Raw genomic sequence first — 7,610 nt, 5'->3', positions numbered from 1 at the left:
ACACTCTACCTTTGTACTTCACCCACTCTCTTTTGGATAAAGTTTTATCCTTAAAAATGTGATTAATTAATAGTTAAGGGTCCTTATATGTTAAAATAAAGTTTTGGGTGAAAATCCCATGTTAAAACAATTAAAAACGGGCCTAAAATGCGAATTTAGTCGAAAACCGGGAGAAAAAGCGTTCCCAGCGAGACCTCTCGGTCCTAGGCCGAGGTTCGGTCCCTAGGCCGAGGCTCAGTCCATGCTGAGGATTGTAGCCGGAAATGAACAGAGGGAAACGAAGTGGCGAGGAGCTCGGTCCGAAGTCAGAAGCGAGGGCTCGGTCCTCGGTCCTCAGAAGGGAAGGTTCGGCAAGCCATCAGAAGGGAGGGTTCGGTTAGTCATCAGAAGAGAAGATGTCAAAACCGAAAGGTGCCGAACGTTCGGGTTCGGTTGAGCAGCCTTCGGCTCAGAAGGGTTCGGTTCCTAAGAGGGGTTTCGGTTCCTAAGAGGGGTTTGGTTTCGGTTCCTAAGAGGGGTTTCGGTTCCTTAGGTCCGTTTTTCGCGTAGACTTCCGTTTTTGGGCTGTTTTCGCCAAATTCGAGGGTCGGGATGCCACGAGTGATTATAGAAAGTTGGGAGAGATTTCGAGAGAGATTTGAGAGAGATTCCACATACTCAGAGAGATTTGGGAGAGATTTGACATTCTTGGAGAGATTTCACATACAAAGAGATATTTGGGAGAGATTTCATATTCTTAGAGAAATTTGGGAGAGATTTGACATACTTGGAGAGATTTCACATACAAAGAGATATTTGGGAGAGATTTCACATACTTAGAGAGATTTGGGAGAGATTTGACATTCTTGGAGAGATTTCACATACAAAGAGATATTTGGGAGAGATTTCACTTTCTTAGAGAGATTTGGGAGAGATTCTCGATAAGAAGAGATAGAGTGAAAACGATTGAGAGCGGTTTCGTGTGTGATGAATGTGAGTGTCCGGCTTCGAAATGCAAGGTCCGTAAACCCCGTTATGCCATGTTTTAGGATCTTACACACTCCCTATGAGTATGCAACATTGTTTTATTGTTCTTGTTTATTGTTTAGCACTAAAGTTAAAGAAATTTAAACACACGAACTTTCCAAGTGATGTTTTCTCATTAAGATAGTGAGTTATACAGAAATTACATAATACAAACCCTATTATACAAGGTTTTAATTGAGTTGACCGGTTTGACTCGTTGACCTTGTCCGGCTTAGACTTGACCCAAATTTGACTATTGTCACATTATTGGCCGGTTGTTTGGTTCTTTTAAGAACACATTTTCCTACTTTCATAGGAATGGTTTCTTTAACAAATTCCTCATACACTGATGGTTTTTTCTTGGCTTGCTTCTTCTTCTTTTGAGCTTTAGACCCTTTCGATGGTCCTTAGGCCCCTTTCTGAGAAACTGGTGGTGGTAGAACAACATTTGGGGTAGTAGAATCAATTGAAAGAAAATAGTTCACTAGCAAAGGATATTTAGGGTCTACCAATTTAAGCATCGAATCAGGGATTCGAGTAAAAATAGGAAATATAGCTGCATCATCCACAACTATCCGTGGAATAGTCATAATAGGGAACTTAGCATATTCAATACCAACTAGGATCAAAATGTTCTCCTGACTGTAAATCTCTTTCAGAATCAACCCCCAAACCTAGCACTCGATACTCTAGTAGCTAGTTTGGTATGAGAGATCGAAGTTCCAAATTCTTCCCACAAAAGTGATGCATATTCCACATGAAGACCATAATATAGACTAACCATAACAAAATGGTCTCAAGCTTGGCCTTGTCGAGCCCAAAACTTCTTCCTGTCAAGCATCTTAGAACAATCCAAAAAACAAAACTCCAAACACAAGGGATACTCAACTTCTTAAAATGAATGATTGTAGTAAGAGTAGGTTGATGTCCCATCTATTTAAACATGTGGATGACTTGATCATTCAAGACTTCATAAAAGTACCTGAAGTTGGCAATGGTAAAATTTTTGCGAACTGTTTCCTGGTGAGTTTCTTCTATTTGGAATTCGATTGCTGGAAGGTAACCACTTTGGTTTTCTTGTTGAACACAACTGTTGAAGCAGCAAGTGATAACCACTCCATTGGAATCGAAAACGAAGCAGACAAAGCAAATGATAGAACAGAGTTGTTCAATGTTTGAACAAGCATCTATAATTCTTTCAGATACACATCAAGAGACAGAATGGCACAAAGATTGGTGTGCTGAATGTTCATCATAGGTTGCAAAATCTCTTCTTCATTGGTTGTTTATTGATCGACATTGTGTTGAGTAGCAGTCATTGGAGAGAATCGAAGAGAATTTAGAGAATTGAGAAGCAATGAATAGTGAGGGTTCTTGAGTTTAATCAGAGAGCATAAACTTGAAAAATAAAGAAATGGTTTCCTTTTATAATTGGAGTGAATTTTGAATTCAAACCAATTGTCAATGAGAAAATTTCACATGGATTATTGGTTAGTTAACCATCACCATAAACATAGTCACATGTGAAAGTGATCATGACTTTTCTCCTAGATTCCCATGAAAATCCTGAACCGCCATGTCCATCAGATCTTTTGCTTCTCCCAACCGGATAAGAATCATCACAATTTTTGATACCAAATGAGAACTCCATAAGTTTCATTACCAAGTGATACTTTAAAAAGTTTCATTACCAAGCAAGAACAATCCTTCGACATGGAGGCTAAGCTCATTCACTTATGGGATTGTTAAGCGAAATCATATGCCAGACTTTGCGAAATCTAAGATAGAGTTGGTATTATTCATATCCTCGAGGATTTTGGTGCTCATGTGTGACAAAAAAAAAGATAGAAGCAAATTAAGAAAAGTTTGGTTATCATGATATCAAAGATCCTTTGATACGAAAGCAGTTGACTCCAGACAAAGATCTCTTCATTTGACATCAAGAGAGATGACGAATTGCTTGTGTATTTTCCCGTAAAATACAATCGAATACTCATTGATGAGTATTGAATGGCCTCTTTTCCTTTAGTTTCATTGGTGGCTTCAATTTTAGACAAAATCACAACTTAATATAAGTGTGGTTCAGTGTGCAAAATTACTTGGATGACTAGTGTAGTCAAGAACAAGTATGGTTTGGAAAAATATGAGTAATAGTTCAGAAAAGATGTTCAAACGGAACTCTCATCTCACAACAATGAAAATCTGGATCGTTTGGGCAAAAATGTATTGATATTAGAGCATTTTATCAAGATCAAGCAATACAAATGAAAATGTGATTTTGAACATCGAAATGGTACATTGAAACAAATGTTTCGTGAAAATCTTGAACAAAATTGTCCACTGTTAATTCATTAGGTTTATTTTCTTGGGGTTCACCTTCATCATAAAAAAAATGATTCAAGATTATAAACACAAAGTTGTGACATACCTATATCATGGTTGGTATCGACCAACAATGTCTTGGGTATGTGTCATAGTGTGTGATCGTGAAGGAAATTTTAGGTGCAAAAGATTTGGTTTAAGAACGCATTCTACCTCTGCGAAAAGTTTGTACATAGCAAAAATCTCATTACTTATGATGAGAAGAGAAAGGTAGTTCGTTGACTAATATGAATACAACCTGATTGGGAAGAAACTTTTGTGTGAAGAGTTTCATTAAGGCTTCGAACACAAAGAGTCTTTGAGGCTTTGAGGAAAATATGCTGTAACGTGCTTCTAGGGACACTTAACTAGTACACAATTTCGAATAGTACATGTTCCCTTTGTTTGAATGTTCCCATGTGGCATGTGAAAGTGCATCATGTTGTTACAATGAGATTCCATAAAAATTCAAACATAAAAAAATATTTTTGGATTTTTGTATTTATTAATAAAAAACAAGAATAAGAAAATCTTTTGGATTTTTGATTTTTGTAAAGCAAAAACAAAAATAAGAAAATATTTTTGTATTTTTGATTTTTGTTAAGTAAAAGCAAAAATAAAGTAACTAAAAACATTACCAATATCTTTTCGTTCCCAGTCTTGAATTTTCAAAATCTGTCAATCTTCAAAGATAAGTTGTGCATCGAAAGTCTTCCATCAGATGCGAATTATGATCCTGTACTGAATGATTCAGAAGGAAGTCGAATACAAAGGCAGTCGAATGCTTAACATGAACAACAACCTGTGAACAAAACAAAAACAATAAACAAAAGTTGATTAAAACACGCGAAAGTTATACCCACTAATCGAAAGTGACGAAAACAATCGAAAGTAAGGTAAAATGCATGTTCATGTCAAATTCAAGAAGATTTGTGTAAAATATGGAATAGAACATGCTTCCATCATTCCTAGATCATTCAAAATCCTTAAAAATGATTTTACATCTAAAGGTTTTATGAAAATATCAGCAAGTTGATTTGTTGTTTTGATAAAACGGACTTCAATGCTCCCATCTTCAACATGGTCTTTGATAAAGTGATAACAAAGAGAAATATACTTTGTTTTCAAATGTTGGATTGGATTATGACAAATGTGAATAGCGCTTTGTGAGCTGCAATATAAAGGTGTTTTCTTCACGTTGATCGCACAGTCATGCAATTAACTTTGAATCCATATCACTTGTGATGTGTACGTAGCAACAACGATATATTTAGCCTCAACTGTCGAAATAGGAATGCAAGTCTGCTTTTTCGATTGCCATCTCACAAGTTTCCGTACAAGAATTGACATCCTCTAGTTGTGCTCTTTCAATCTAGTTGACATCCCCCAAATCCGTATCAGAAAATGCTAGGATAAAGAATCCTGTCTTCGAAGGATACCACAAGCCTAACGACTTTGTACCATGGAGGTATCAAAAGATATTCTTCACTACGGTGGGATGGGGTTCTCTTGGGTTCAATTGGTACCTGGCACAATTACACACAGAGAACATAATATTAGGTCGGCTTGCAGTTAAATATAAAAGTGAATTGATCACGCTCCTATACATCTTGAGATCCACAGAAGGCTTATCCAACGAAGGACTTAAGTGTGTGATGATAGCCATAAGTACTTTGAATTTCATGCAATTCATCATGCCAAACCTTTCAATCAGACCGAAGACTGAAGACCGAAGTAACCTCGAGCATTTGAAGTTTATGAAATGATTCGATTGGAGACTCGAAGTGGTTTGGGGTTTCCCAGTTCATGATGGGTTTAGATTTATCGAAGAGTTTTTGGGTGTGCTTTTATGCTTAAACTTGGGTAATTTTTTGGAGATTGAGAAACTCCTAATTACCTTTTGATGCTCAGTTTGTATGGTCTGACACTCTAGAACCCGGGTTGGCAAAATCATTGAAGAATTGAAGATTTGAATTTCATCTCTACATGTGTCACGTTTGAGGCTTGGTTCATGAAGTTGCTCAATTTTGGAAGATTTGAAGTGGGTCATCCATTCCTAACTTTGATGGGGAGAATGTTGGGTACAAATTTATCCATGTATGACTTTGTAAATGGTTTGACTTTTGTAGACCCACTTGCATGTGGTAGAGTAGCCTTGTGACATGAAAGATATATATATATATATATATATATATATATATATATATATATATATATAGAGAGAGAGAGAGAGAGAGATGTAAACACCTCTATATAAGGTGGGTTCATACCACTTGTATAGGTGTGCTTGAGAGATGTAACATTGAGAGTGTTAGTGTGAGTTATTTATTTCTCTACATCTAGCTTATACTTTTTTGTAACACCTTTCATGATCGAATGCATCTCTTAAACTCCCAAATCACCGTGTTTATTGTGTCTTCTTTAATTCTTCATGCCAAATCAATGCTCATAATCCACCACAATTGGTATCAGAGTGGGTGTTCTTGATTTGATCAAGAATTGATCCATGATGGCATTCTAGATTTGGTGATTCTTAATTTGATCTTTGATCTTCATGTTTTAGAGAGTTTGGATTCTAGAAATTGACTTCATCAATGTTTCTACTCATAATTCGATTTTCTTCACTAGAATTCAAGAGATTGTTACCTTCTCTATGACAACCTGAACCTTTTTCAGTCAATGAAAGTCAAATCCCGTTAAATAAAATTTCGAATTTTATTTATTTTATTTTGTCAATTTTGTTAAGCTCGTGAGGGTTGAAAACAACTTAGATCATATAAATTAAACATATATAAGTGTCGGGACTAAAATCATGCGAAAAAATCAAGTTTTTCTTCAAAAATCAGTTGAGTCTCGATCATCCCGGTGTTTACGGCCGTAAACCGTTCACGGCCTGGGGACCCCACCTCCGACCGTGAACCCAACCTATGTATATATATATATATATATATATACACACACACACACATATATATATATATATATATGTATATATATATACATATATATATATACATATATATATACATATATATATATATATATATATATATATACATATATATATATATATATATATATATATATATATATATATATACCGTCATTTCTTCAATGCTGGCCGAAAACACTACTTTCTCTCTCTAAATCCACTGTCACACCCCCGAACCAGACGGCGGAAACGTCCGGGAGCTGTTGTGACTCAATTGAATACCATCACAATGAATATACATGAAACATAACATCATTGGTCACCAACATTTCATATGTTGACGTTTTTCAAAATACTTGTATTCTCAGGTAACAGATAAATCGAAGGGATAAGTGTACTCAGTGACGTTTTGCTGCTTGTTTAATTAGCACCGAACAATCTACTTTTTGGGCATGTAATGTTAGGGAACAACGTACTAAATGTAAACGCTATCAGTTGTAATATTCAAATGTTGGTGACGAATGATGTTATGTTTCATGTATATTCATTGTGATGGTATTCAATTGAGTCACAACAGCTCCCGGATGTTTCCGCCGTCTGGTTCGGGGGTGTGACAGGTTGGTATCAGAGCTTTGTTTATAGTGAACTAGCATGTCTAGCCACACATGGATATGCAACTATAAACCAAAAGAGGGACTAACATAACTCTGAACAAAACAAGTAAATAAAACACCCTTGCTTGCATTAGGAACGAGAACCTAACACCGAACCAAACAAGATAATGCTAGTATCTCGGTTAATTCAGGACTGTTCTTAGTTGTATCAAGGAGCGGATGTAGCCTGATCAACTACATTCCCTCCAAGGTACAACCATCACATGTCGTGAAGAAATCGTGATAGCTAGGGAATCTAAAAACATACCCTTTAATCTCCAAGAAAGGAACCTCAACTAAATCTATGCAATAGTTGTAGAATTATAGGAGTAATAGGTATGCTATTTGATTTTAGTATTTATAGTCCTTCGTGCAATACGCTGTAGACGAGTATCATTAGCCAGGAAACCCGATCTCCCTAGTCAAAGAATAGTAGGGTGGCACGACCCAGAGAAAGAACCACAGTAGGAACACGAAGTAGAACTCGTAGGTGAACCCGCCAAGTCAATAAGTGGACCTCGAAAAGGAAGAGCCGGAGGGCAATGACGATGACGACACGGATGTAGAATCCAATGACATCAACCCTCCATGTAAAGCCAGGGCACCCGATATTTGGGGATAGAGTCACCAGTAGGGAATACGACTACACTACAGTAAGA

The sequence above is a fragment of the Lactuca saligna genome, chromosome 2, assembly GCF_052625555.1.
Source record: "Lactuca saligna cultivar CGN05327 chromosome 2, ASM5262555v1, whole genome shotgun sequence".
NCBI lineage: Eukaryota > Viridiplantae > Streptophyta > Magnoliopsida > Asterales > Asteraceae > Lactuca > Lactuca saligna.
The sequence above is the reverse complement of the archived record's forward strand: the minus strand, read 5'-3'. Positions refer to the sequence as shown.